This window comes from Spea bombifrons, chromosome 4 (genome assembly GCF_027358695.1).
Source record: "Spea bombifrons isolate aSpeBom1 chromosome 4, aSpeBom1.2.pri, whole genome shotgun sequence".
NCBI lineage: Eukaryota > Metazoa > Chordata > Amphibia > Anura > Pelobatidae > Spea > Spea bombifrons.
In genome coordinates, this window is record NC_071090.1 from 99,333,074 (window position 1) to 99,347,221 (window position 14,148).

At 41.5% G+C, this 14,148-nt stretch overlaps 2 non-coding genes across 2 annotated transcripts; both read right to left on the minus strand.

Annotated features, from left to right (window-relative positions):
- Positions 1–4,540: 4,540 nt before the first annotated feature.
- LOC128492943 (U5 spliceosomal RNA) lies at positions 4,541–4,655 on the minus strand. The gene has a single exon (XR_008354153.1). It is a non-coding gene; the product is annotated as a U5 spliceosomal RNA (small nuclear RNA).
- A 7,593-nt stretch (positions 4,656–12,248) lies between these two features.
- On the minus strand, positions 12,249–12,362 carry LOC128492946 (U5 spliceosomal RNA). Its single transcript, XR_008354156.1, has one exon. It is a non-coding gene; the product is annotated as a U5 spliceosomal RNA (small nuclear RNA).
- Positions 12,363–14,148: the final 1,786 nt, after the last annotated feature.

Consider the following 14,148-nt stretch of genomic DNA (forward strand, 5'->3'; position numbering starts at 1 on the left):
TTTTACCTGGGGGTGGTAAGTGACAACCAGAGGCACACGGGTTCCAGTATGATGTTCTTTGTACTTTAGTAATTTTTTTCTGGGAATGTTGGTGGCCTTCTGTATCTGGTTGTCAATTATCCTGGCATTGTAGCCCTGGTTCATAAAGTCTCCCCTTAGTTTCTGGAGCTGTTTGTCGCGATCTGCTGTATCAGAACAGATGCGGTTGTATCTAATGGCCTGGCTGTATATGATAGAGTTTTTTGTATGTTTGGGGTGGAAGCTATTGTTTTTAAGGTAAGTCGGTCTGTCTGTTGGTTTGCGATACAGGGATGTGTGGATGGTATTGTTCTTGATGCTGATGCTGATGTCCAGGAAGTTTATTTCTGTGGGTGAGTGGCTGATTGTGAGGTTGATGGTGGGGTGAAATGCGTTGTAGTTCTCGTGGAAGGTGAGAAGTTCCTCTTTGCTGGCGGTCCAGATGATTAGAATATCATCTATATAGCGAAGGTACACCAGGGGTTTTGTTTGGCAGGTGGATATGAAATCCTCTTCTAATTTTGCCATAAAGAGGTTGGTGTATTGTGGCGCCATTCGAGTACCCATCGCAGTCCCAGTTTTCCGGATGTAGAGGTCTTGTCCAAACCTGAAATAATTGTGGTTAAGTATCAATTGAATGAGCTGCGTAACTTATTCGGTGTCCATGTTGTGTCGGTTCAGGTATTCCTGGCATGCTGCAATGCCATCTCTGTGTGGGATGTTGGTATATAGGGATTCAACGTCCATGGTGGCCAGGAGAGTGTTATGTGGGAGTGGGCCCAGGTCAGCCAGTTTGTTTAAGAGGTCTGTGGTGTCCTGAAGGAAGCTGGGTGTTTGTTGTACTAGTGGTACACTGACAGAGAATATATCTGGTTTGTTGTACTATTGGTACACTGACAGAGAATATATCTGGCTGGATAGAAAACACCCTGCAGGTGTTTTCTATCCAGCCAGATATATTCTCTGTCAGTGTACCAATTCCTGAGATGATGGGTCTCCCTGGGTTGTCTTCTTTGAGTATTTTGGGTAGCATGTAGAAGGAGCCTAATTTTGGATCTTCAGGAATTAGTAGTTTTAGCTGGTCTTTAATGGTGTATGGCAGTTTTTGTATTATCCTATTGAGTTGTTTAGTAAATTCCTTGGTGGGATCATCCTGTAGCTTCACATAGTGTCTTTCATCTGACAGTTGTCTATTTGCCTCATGTATATAGTCAGTGGTGTTCATAATGACAACAGCACCCCCCTTGTCTGCCGGTTTAATAATAATATCCTGGTTGTCCTTCAGGGATTGAATGGCTTTATGTTCTTTGTGTGTCAGGTTGGGTGTTGGGTCACCCCGTTTCTCCAGTATTTCCACAGTGGCTCTGTTTCTGAAGCTCTCTAAGTACCTGTCCAGTGTAGGGTTTCTGCCTGATTTTGGGCTCCAAGTGGATCTTTTTGTGGGAACCCGGGTATTGTGATGTTGCTCTGTGCTGTTGGTGTCTTCTCTATCATGGAAGAATTCCTTGAGTCTGAGTTTTCTGAAGTATTCCTCCATGTCGCTGCATAGTGTAACCTTGTCCACAGGTTTAGTGGGACAGAATGACAAGCCTTTGGAGAGGACAGATAGTTCTTCTCTGCTCGGTCTGTGTGTTGAGAGCTTCACAATGCAGTTCTGCTTTACTTGGCTGGTGGATTCTGGTGTGAAACCTGCTTTGTTTCTCAGTCTCTGTAGTTTCTTATTTTTAGTGTTGATGAGGAGTGTTTGTAGTTTCCTGTAGTACTGCTGCAGGGTCTGTTTTATGTCCTCATAGTCTGGTCCGAGCTGTTCCTTGAGGGTAAATATCTCTGCTTGTAATTTTGATTTCCTATTGTAACAAATCCTAATGAGGTTGTTGCGTAGCCTTTGTGATGTTCTTGTGCACAGTTGTTGTGCATATCTGCTGTTGTATGTGTCCAGAGTGGGATTCTTCAGGGATTAGATTTTCCTTTTTGCATATAGTAAGGAAGAAGATGTCGCTGTCCAGGTGTGCAAGTTTCTTCAAGAGGTCTTTTACATTTCGTATGGTGCGGTACATTGGGGTATCTTCCATGATGATAAAAGATGAGAGTTGGTACCGTGTTAGCCGTAGAATTACAGGAGACAAGTGGAGTTTGAATGATACCTTTATTGGCTAACTGGGTAAGTATAGATAGCAAGCTTTCAAGACCTCTCAGGTCCCTTCATCAGGCATGTTATACAATAATGTGAAAAACCTCTATTTAAGTATCAGTCAAATAGCATGGTTACAATTGGGAAGCAGATAACATCAAAATGTCCAAGACAAGGTTCTTTGATCAGTCAATAGTGTTAAAACCAGAGGTGGATTGGAGTCATAAAAGGAGGTGTCAGGAGGTATTCACAACTCTAATGGGGTCAGGTTGTGTGCATGTCTGGTTTGTTATCTACAAAGTGATAATGGGATACAAATTCCCTATCCCGGTTGAGGCCAGCATTTAAAGAGTTAAATTAAAGTATTAATTTAACCTCCCATATTTTTCTCTCATCCCACACAGAGATGGCATAGCAGCATGCCAGGAATACCTGAACCGACACAACATGGACACCGAATCAGTTACGCAGCTCATTCAATTTATACTTAACCACAATTATTTCAGGTTTGGACAGGACCTCTACATCCAGAAAACTGGGACTGCGATGGGTACTCGAATGGCGCCACAATACGCCAACCTCTTTATGGCAAAATTAGAAGAGGATTTCATATCCACCTGCCAAACAAAACCCCTGGTGTACCTTCGCTATATAGATGATATTCTAATCATCTGGACCGCCAGCAAAGAGGAACTTCTCACCTTCCACGAGAACTACAACGCATTTCACCCCACCATCAACCTCACAATCAGCCACTCACCCACAGAAATAAACTTCCTGGACACCACCATCAGCATCAAGAACAATACCATCCACACATCCCTGTATCGCAAACCAACAGACAGACCGACTTACCTTAAAAACAACAGCTTCCACCCCAAACATACAAAAAACTCTATCATATACAGCCAGGCCATTAGATACAACCGCATCTGTTCTGATACAGCAGATCGCGACAAACAGCTCCAGAAACTAAGGGGAGACTTTATGAACCAGGGCTACAATGCCAGGATAATTGACAACCAGATACAGAAGGCCACCAACATTCCCAGAAAAAAATTACTAAAGTACAAAGAACATCATACTGGAACCCGTGTGCCTCTGGTTGTCACTTACCACCCCCAGGTAGAAGCTCTACGCAAAATATCTAAAGAACTTCAAGCAACACTACACACCGATGACAGACTCAGGGAAATTTTTCCACAGCCTCCCCTACTTTCCTTCAGACAGCCCCCCAATCTTAAACAACTATTAACCAGGAGTGCCCTGAACAAGTCCACAAAAAATGGCACTTTCCCCTGCCTACAAGGAAGGTGTAAAACATGCGCACACATCCACACTGTGGACATGGTGCCTATACCAAATTCAAATACACGCCATAAGATCAATGGTGCCTTCTCCTGCAAATCTTCTAATGTGGTTTACCTTATTATGTGTGCAAAGTGTCCAACAGCCCTCTATGTGGGTGAAACAGGCCAGCCGTTGCATAAAAGGTTTAATTCACACAGATTCCACATCAACAACAAGAGAGCAGAGACACCAGTGGGAGAACATTTTTGCCAAAATGGACATAGCATCAGAGACATCAGACTGGCTGTATTAATGGGACTGTTCAAAACTCAGAGGGAGAGAAAAATATGGGAGGTTAAATTAATACTTAAATTTAACTCTTTAAATGCTGGCCTCAACCAGGATAGGGAATTTGTATCCCATTATCACTTTGTAGATAACAAACCAGACATGCACACAACCTGACCCCATTAGAGTTGTGAATACCTCCTGACACCTCCTTTTATGACTCCAATCCACCTCTGATTTTAACACTATTGACTGATCAAAGAACCTTGTCTTGGACATTTTGATGTTATCTGCTTCCCAATTGTAACCATGCTATTTGACCGATACTTAAAGAGAGGTTTTTCACATTATTGTATAACATGCCTGATAGAGGGACCTGAGAGGTCTTGAAAGCTTGCTATCCATACTTACTCAGTTAGCCAATAAAGGTATCATTCAAACTCCACTTGTCTCCTGTAATTCAGGGACAGGGAGATCAAAGTTATGATGTCACATTGCGGCAAACTGACACTTATTTGAGAAACACAGATCAGCCCCCATCTGAAAAATAGTGATAAACAGGGTCATCAGCAGCTATTCACACATTAGTGAGTGAGCACTAGCAATCTATTTACTACCAAGATACATTCTACATAACAGATCACTACCAAGATATATTCTACATAACAGATCACACATACAAGTAACCAGCATATCGCATTCATCTCACACCTACTTACTGATCTCCTACAGTGGTGTTTAAGTAGAGCTATAACATCTACACGCAGAGCATTTGCTTCTCAAGTTCAATCTATCTTTACTTACAGGATTGCCAGCCCAGCTTGCGCCGGGCATCAAAAAAATGGTTGAAACTCATGGTTGTTCCTCTCCACGGAAATCTTTAGTAAAAGGCGAAAGATTTATTCGATTTGAAGAGAAACCAGAGTATACCAAACAGCTCAGCCGGGGAGGAACCCGGCTACACACAATAATCATTTATATTAAGGCGGGCTAAATAACCTGAGCAGCATCGGTAGTTTAGTTAATATGGACTTGCAAATGTGCAAACTCAATACATATTAATAGCTAAAATTACCTATTTAACTGTTTTTTTCATAAATCAGAACCGAACAATAGTAGAAGATGACGCTGTGCATCATGGGTATTCAAATCAGACGGCCAACGAATCATACGTAGAGCCTGAGGCGCTAGTTAGCTGACACTAGATGGCGCTGTTTATTGGCCGTTTAGGTTCCTTGTAATGCCTACATTACCGTCCGCTCATCGCAGATTTTATTACCGCTGACTGAAAGACGAAGAGAACCGCAGCGTTAATGCTTTAACTATTTCTGTGCTGGAATCAGAAAAACGTACTAAAGACCAAACAATTACCACTAAATCTCCAGCCGCCCCAAGAATGAATATTAACCCATCTATTATTTAATATTTATCCTCCCTCCCTGGCTCAGACATTTAAGAATATTCAACTGAATTCAGATTAATACACATTATTTATATCTTACACATCCGATGTGACCGGAAACATCGACTACAAGTCACTGTGTTACATCATCACTCAAGGAGATGAGAAGGAGAGTCTTGAAGAAGACCTTTGCTGGAAATGGAGCAAGATAATAAAGACTATTTTCCACCCACTATCTGGAATAAATATTTATGTTTTATTATTGGATTTTGTTAATTTATTGAACAATTATGAACAGTAGAGGAGTATTTTCTCCTGTGAGTATCTCTACAGTTTCTATGTCATAAAGCAGAGTCTATGTGTAACGCATGAAAGACTGTAGAGATCATTCTCACTACAACTGCTTCTAAAGGGTGTTGGACAATAGCAATGTACATTGAGTGTGTGTACGCTGAGTGTGTGTGATGTGTTTTAGACTGTTCTAATTAACCACCTAGCTGGCCCCCGTTGATCACCTGATTCCCACATCCAGGTTGAGAGCTTCATGTCTGCTCCTTGTGATGTCTATTCCCAAATCAATCTGCCCAATAAACTGCAATGCCTCTAGATTGATTGATTAAATTTTGTCTCCTGCTAAATTTAAGTAATTAGAAAGAATAAATTAAGGAGGGAAAATGCAGTCCCCATTATAGGTCTTCTATTCTTCTAATTGCTGGAGAGTTCCAGTCTACGTAACTAGGGCTGCTAGTATTCCTGCAGTTGTGTGTTCTATAGATTACTGCATAGTCAGCACAAATCACAAAAATGTACACATCCTCTGGTTGAATTGCGTATTGTTGTTATTTGTTAACTTACATAACACCACCTGGTTCTGTAGCGCTGTACAAAGGGTAAACTGTACATAACAAGCAGTGAATTCAGTAACATTTTAGACTTAAAGAAACGAAAGGTGAGGAGGGCCCTGCACCAGCGAGATTATGATCTACAATGGGATATACTACACAAGAGAAGAGAGAGAGAATGTTTGAGTTAGAGTAATCACGCCATTGTGTTTCAGCATAAACAATGTTTAAATAATATTAATATACCGCTCCAATTATCAAGGTTATCCTGAAGCAGGTTGTCTGCAGCTCTGCTCTACAAAGACTGAGCTCTCTCCCGAACGGCGCAAGTCTGACCTAGATTTCCAAGTTTCTAGTGTCCAGCTTTCAGGTTTGCTCATTTTGACACTGGACCCCCCACACTGGGCCAATATAGATAATCCAAATAATGCATGGTCTGATAGTGTCTTGTTGTGTTGGTAGCCCACCACCACCTGAATCACCATTAATGATTCTGGATGGAAACAGAAAATGTCAACCACAGGACAACCCCAATAACAAAATCATTTCACCTCACCGATGCTACCTCTCTTCACTGACCATTACTTCCCTGCATGAGTTAAGGGGGCTCCCTGGAGTTTTTGCCATTGCCCACCCCTGTTAGTGCGTCATCTCTCCCCATACCCTTGTTCCCATTTCCCTCTCTGTATTTGTGGTAGAATTCCTCAATTAACTTTTATTAACAAAAAAAAAATGCAGAAATCGCAATGGTCCGAAAAAAAAAAAATTTAGAAGAAATTAAAATGAAACAAAAAAACAAACAAGATATTGCATTAAACATTCACATTTTCGCTAGGAAAGCCGATATGGGATATTTATTCAAAAGCAAAATCTATGTTTCTTGCTTCTTAAGGCTGCTAATTCAGGGACAAAAGATGAGAGTTGGTGCCGTGTTAGCCGTAGAATTACAGGAGACAAGTGGAGTTTGAATGATACCTTTATTGGCTAACTGAGTAAGTATAGATAGCAAGCTTTCAAGACCTCTCAGGTCCCTTCATCAGGCATGTTATACAACAATGTGAAAAACCTCTCTTTAAGTATCAGTCAAATAGCATGGTTACAATTGGGAAGCAGATAACATAAACATGTCCAAGACAAGGTTCTTTGATCAGTCAATAGTGTTAAAATCAGAGGTGGATTGGAGTCATAAAAGGAGGTGTCAGGAGGTATTCACAACTCTAATGGGGTCAGGTTGTGTGCATGTCTGGTTTGTTATCTACAAAGTGATAATGGGATACAAATTCCCTATCCCGGTTGAGGCCAGCATTTAAAGAGTTAAATTTAAGTATTAATTTAACCTCCCATATTTTTCTCTCCCTCTGAGTTTTGAACAGTCCCATTAATACAGCCAGTCTGATGTCACTGATGCTATGTCCATTTTGGCAAAAATGTTCTCCCACTGGTGTCTCTGCTCTCTTGTTGTTGATGTGGAATCTGTGTGAATTAAACCTTTTATGCAATGGCTGGCCTGTTTCACCCACATAGAGGGCTGTTGGACACTTTGCACACATAATAAGGTAAACCACATTAGAAGATTTGCAGGAGAAGGCACCATTGATCTTATGGCGTGTATTTGAATTGGGTATAGGCACCATATCCACAGTGTGGATGTGTGCGCATGTTTTACACCTTCCTTGTAGGCAGGGGAAAGTGCCATTTTTGTGGACTTGTTCAGGGCACTCCTGGTTAATAGTTGTTTAAGATTGGGGGGCTGTCTGAAGGAAAGTAGGGGAGGCTGTGGAAAAATTTCCCTGAGTCTGTCATCGGTGTGTAGTGTTGCTTGAAGTTCTTTAGATATTTTGCGTAGAGCTTCTACCTGGGGCTGGTAAGGGACAACCAGAGGCACACGGGTTCCAGTATGATGTTCTTTGTACTTTAGTAATTTTTTCTGGGAATGTTGGTGGCCTTCTGTATCTGGTTGTCAATTATCCTGGCATTGTAGCCCTGGTTCATAAAGTCTCCCCTTAGTTTCTGGAGCTGTTTGTCGTGATCTGCTGTATCAGAACAGATGCGGTTGTATCTAATGGCCTGGCTGTATATGATAGAGTTTTTTGTATGTTTGGGGTGGAAGCTGTTGTTTTTAAGGTAAGTCGGTCTGTCTGTTGGTTTGCGATACAGGGATGTGTGGATGGTATTGTTCTTGATGCTGATGGTGGTGTCCAGGAAGTTTATTTCTGTGGGTGAGTGGCTGATTGTGAGGTTGATGGTGGGGTGAAATGCGTTGTAGTTCTCGTGGAAGGTGAGAAGTTCCTCTTTGCTGGCGGTCCAGATGATTAGAATATCATCTATATAGCGAAGGTACACCATGGGTTTTGTTTGGCAGGTGGATATGAAATCCTCTTCTAATTTTGCCATAAAGAGGTTGGCGTATTGTGGCGCCATTCGAGTACCCATCGCAGTCCCAGTTTTCTGGATGTAGAGGTCCTGTCCAAACCTGAAATAATTGTGGTTAAGTATAAATTGAATGAGCTGCGTAACTGATTCGGTGTCCATGTTGTGTCGGTTCAGGTATTCCTGGCATGCTGCTATGCCATCTCTGTGTGGGATGTTGGTATATAGGGATTCAACGTCCATGGTGGCCAGGAGAGTGTTATGTGGGAGTGGGCCCAGGTCAGCCAGTTTGTTTAAGAGGTCTGTGGTGTCCTGAAGGAAGCTGGGTGTTTCTTGTACTAGTGGTTGCAGGGTGTTTTCTATCCAGCCAGATATATTCTCGGTCAGTGTACCAATTCCTGAGATGATGGGTCTCCCTGGGTTGCCTTCTTTGTGTATTTTGGGTAGCATGTAGAAGCCCAATTTTGGATCTTCAGGAATTAGTGGTTTTAGCTGGTGTTTAATGGTGTATGGCAGTTTTTGTATTATCCTATTGAGTTGTTTAGTAAATTCCTTGGTGGGATCATCCTGTAGCTTCACATAGTGTCTTTCATCTGACAGTTGTCTATTTGCCTCATTTATATAGTCAGTGGTGTTCATAATGACAACAGCACCCCCCTTGTCCGCCGGTTTAATAATAATATCCTGGTTGTCCTTCAGGGATTGAATGGCTTTATGTTCTTTGTGTGTCAGGCTGGGTGTTGGGTCACCCCGTTTCTCCAGTATTTCCACAGTGGCTCTGTTTCTGAAGCTCTCTATGTACCTGTCCAGTGTAGGGTTTCTGCCTGATTTTGGGCTCCAAGTGGATCTTTTTGTGGGAACCCGGGTATTGTGATGTTGCTCTGTGGTGTTGGTGTCTTCTCTATCATGGAAGAATTCCTTGAGTCTGAGTTTTCTGAAGTATTCCTCCATGTCGCTGCATTGTGTAACCTTGTCCACAGGTTTAGTGGGACAGAATGACAAGCCTTTGGAGAGGACAGATAGTTCTTCTCTGCTCGGTCTGTGTGTTGAGAGCTTCACAATGCAGTTCTGCTTTACTTGGCTGGTGGATTCTGGTGTGACACCTGCTTTGTTTCTCAGTCTCTGTAGTTTCTTATTTTTAGTGTTGATGAGGAGTGTTTGTAGTTTCCTGTAGTACTGCTGCAGGGTCTGTTTTATGTCCTAATAGTCTGGTCCGAGCTGTTCCTTGAGGGTAAATATCTGCTTGTAATTTTGATTTCCTATTGTAACAAATCCTAATGAGGTTGTTGCGTAGCCTTTGTGATGTTCTTGTGCACAGTTGTTGTGCATATCTGCGGTTGTATGTGTCCAGAGTGGGATTCTTCAAGTCCTTTAGGGATTAGATTTTCCTTTTTGCATGTAGTAAGGAAGAAGATGTCGCTGTCCAGGTGTGCAAGTTTCTTCAAGAGGTCTTTTACATTTCGTATGGTGCGGTACATTGGGGTATCTTCCATGATGATAAAAGATGAGAGTTGGTACCGTGTTAGCCGTAGAATTACAGGAGACAAGTGGAGTTTGAATGATACCTTTATTGGCTAACTGAGTAAGTATAGATAGCAAGCTTTCAAGACCTCTCAGGTCCCTTCATCAGGCATGTTATACAATAATGTGAAAAACCTCTCTTTAAGTATCAGTCAAATAGCATGGTTACAATTGGGAAGCAGATAACATCAAAATGTCCAAGACAAGGTTCTTTGATCAGTCAATAGTGTTAAAATCAGAGGTGGATTGGAGTCATAAAAGGAGGTGTCAGGAGGTATTCACAACTCTAATGGGGTCAGGTTGTGTGCATGTCTGGTTTGTTATCTACAAAGTGATAATGGGATACAAATTCCCTATCCCGGTTGAGGCCAGCATTTAAAGAGTTAAATTAAAGTATTAATTTAACCTCCCATATTTTTCTCTCATCCCACACAGAGATGGCATAGCAGCATGCCAGGAATACCTGAACCGACACAACATGGACACCGAATCAGTTACGCAGCTCATTCAATTTATACTTAACCACAATTATTTCAGGTTTGGACAGGACCTCTACATCCAGAAAACTGGGACTGCGATGGGTACTCGAATGGCACCACAATACGCCAACCTCTTTATGGCAAAAAGAGGATTTCATATCCACCTGCCAAACAAAACCCCTGGTGTACCTTCGCTATATTGATGATATTCTAATCATCTGGACCGCCAGCAAAGAGGAACTTCTCACCTTCCACGAGAACTACAACGCATTTCACCCCACCATCAACCTCACAATCAGCCACTCACCCACAGAAATAAACTTCCTGGACACCACCATCAGCATCAAGAACAATACCATCCACACATCCCTGTATCGCAAACCAACAGACAGACCGACTTACCTTAAAAACAACAGCTTCCACCCCAAACATACAAAAAACTCTATCATATACAGCCAGGCCATAAGATACAACCGCATCTGTTCTGATACAGCAGATCGTGACAAACAGCTCCAGAAACTAAGGGGAGACTTTATGAACCAGGGCTACAATGCCAGGATAATTGACAACCAGATACAGAAGGCCACCAACATTCCCAGAAAAAATGACTAAAGTACAAAGAACATCATACTGGAACCCGTGTGCCTCTGGTTGTCCCTTACCACCCCCAGGTAAAAGCTCTACGCAAAATATCTAAAGAACTTCAAGCAACACTACACACCGATGACAGACTCAGGGAAATTTTTCCACAGCCTCCCCTACTTTCCTTCAGACAGCCCCCCAATCTTAAACAACTATTAACCAGGAGTGCCCTGAACAAGTCCACAAAAAATGGCACTTTCCCCTGCCTACAAGGAAGGTGTAAAACATGCGCACACATCCACACTGTGGACATGGTGCCTATACCAAATTCAAATACACTCCATGAGATCAATGGTGCCTTCTCCTGCAAATCTTCTAATGTGGTTTACCTTATTATGTGTGCAAAGTGTCCAACAGCCCTCTATGTGGGTGAAACAGGCCAGCCATTGCATAAAAGGTTTAATTCACACAGATTCCACATCAACAACAAGAGAGCAGAGACACCAGTGGGAGAACATTTTTGCCAAAATGGACATAGCATCAGTGACATCAAACTGGCTGTATTACTGGGACTGTTCAAAACTCAGAGGGAGAGAAAAATATGGGAGGTTAAATTAATACTTAAATTTAACTCTTTAAATGCTGGCCTCAACCGGGATAGGGAATTTGTATCCCATTATCACTTTGTAGATAACAAACCAGACATGCACACAACCTGACCCCATTAGAGTTGTGAATACCTCCTGACACCTCCTTTTATGACTCCAATCCACCTCTGATTTTAACACTATTGACTGATCAAAGAACCTTGTCTTGGACATTTTGATGTTATCTGCTTCCCAATTGTAACCATGCTATTTGACTGATACTTAAAGAGAGGTTTTTCACATTATTGTATAACATGCCTGATGAAGGGACCTGAGAGGTCTTGAAAGCTTGCTATCTATACTTACTCAGTTAGCCAATAAAGGTATCATTCAAACTCCACTTGTCTCCTGTAATTCAGGGACAGGGAGATCAAAGTTATGATGTCACATTGCAGCAAACTGACACTTATTTGAGAAACACAGATCAGCCCCCATCTGAAAAATAGTTATAAACGGGGTCATCAGCAGCTATTCACACATTAGTGAGTGAGGACTAGCAATCTATTCACTACCAAGATACATTTTACATAACAGATCACACATACAAGTAACCAGCATATCGCATTCATCTCACACTTACTTACTGATCTCCTACAGTGGTTTCTAAATAGAGCTATAACACCTACACGCAGAGCACATGCTTCCCAAGCTCAATCTATCTTTACTTACAGGATTGTCAGCCCAGCTTGCACCAGGCATCAAAAAATTGGTTGAAACTCATGGTTGTTCCTCTCCACGGAAATTTTAGTAAAAGGCGAAATATTTATTCGATCTGAAAAGAAACCAGAGTATACCGAGCAGTGCAGCCGGGGAGGAACCCGACTACACACAATAATCATTTATATTAAGGCGGACCAAATAACCTGAGCAGCATCGGTAGTTTAGTTAATATGGACTAGCAAATGTGCAAACTCAATACATATTAATAGCTAAAATTACCTATTTAACTGTTTTTTTCATAAATCAGAACCGAACAATAGTAGAAGATGACGCGGTGCATCATGGGTATTCAAATCAGACGGGCAACGAATCATACGTAGAGCCTGAGGCGCTAGTTAGCTGTCACTAGATGGCGCTGTTTATTGGCCGTTTAGGTTCCTTGTAACGCCTACATTACCGTCCGCTCATCCCAGATTTTATTACCGCTGACTGAAAGACGAAGAGAACCGCAGCGTTAATGCTTTAACTATTTCTGTGCTGGAATCAGAAAAACGTACTAAAGACCAAACAATTACCACTAAATCTCCAGCCACTCCCAGAATGAATATTAACCCATCTATTATTTAATATTTATCCTCCCTCCCTGGCTCAGACATTTAAGAATATTCATCTGAATTCAGATTAATACACATTATTTATATCTTACACATCCGATGTGGCCGGAAACATCGACTACAAGTCCCTGTGTTACATCATCACTCAAGGAGATGAGAAGGAAAAGTCTTGAAGAAGACCTTTGCTGGAAATGGAGCAAGATAATAAAGACTATTTTCCACCCACTATCTGGAATAAATATTTATGTTTTATTATTGGATTCTGTTAATTTATTTAACAATTATGAACAGTAGAGGAGTATTTTCTCCTGTGAGTATCTCTACAGTCTCTATGTCATAAAGCAGAGTCTATGTGTAACGCATGAAAGACTGTAGAGATCATTATTACTAGAGTGAAAACTCTCCAACACATATCATCTACAAGAAGTATACTTCACATAGTCTGTTACTCTGGGCAGGCTTCACACAGGGATTGGGGAGAAATTATTTTGCAATAATTCAAAAAACACAATGAGCCATCAACATTTTTTATTGTAGTTCTACTTGTATAGTTGCAGGAGGTGCGTAAACAGCATTCTCACATCCGCGTCTAAAGGGTGTTGGACAATAGTTAGCAACGTACATTGAGTGTGCGTGTGATCTGTTTTAGACTGTTCTAATTAACCACTTAGCTGGCCCCCGTTGATCACCTGATTCCCACACCCAGGTTGAGAGCTTCATGTCTGCTCCTTGCTATGTCTATTCCCAAATCAATCTGCACAATAAACTGCAGTGCCTCTAGATTGATTGATTAAATTTTGTCTCCTGCTAAATTTAAGTAATTAGAAAGAATAAATTAAGGAGGGAAAATGCATCCAACTGTTCTCTGGCTAATTATTCATCCCAACTTTCACAGTCCCCATTATAGGTCTTCTATTCTAATTGCTGGAGAGTTCCAGGCTACGTAACTAGGGGTGCGAGTATTCCTGCAGTTGTGTGTTCTATAGATTACTGCATAGTCAGCACAAATAACAAAAATGTTCACATCCTCTGGTTGAATTGCGTATTGTTGTTATTTGTTAACTTACATAACACCACCTGGTTCTGTAGCGCTGTACAATGGGTAAACTGTACATAACAAGCAGTGAATCCAGTAACATTTCAGACTTAAAGAAACGAAAGGTGAGGAGGGCCCTGCACCAGTGAGCTTATGATCTACAATGGGATATACTACACAAGAGAAGAGACAGAGAATGTTTGAGTTAGAGTAATCACGCCGTTGTGTTTCAGCATAAACAATGTTTAAATAATATTAATATACCGCT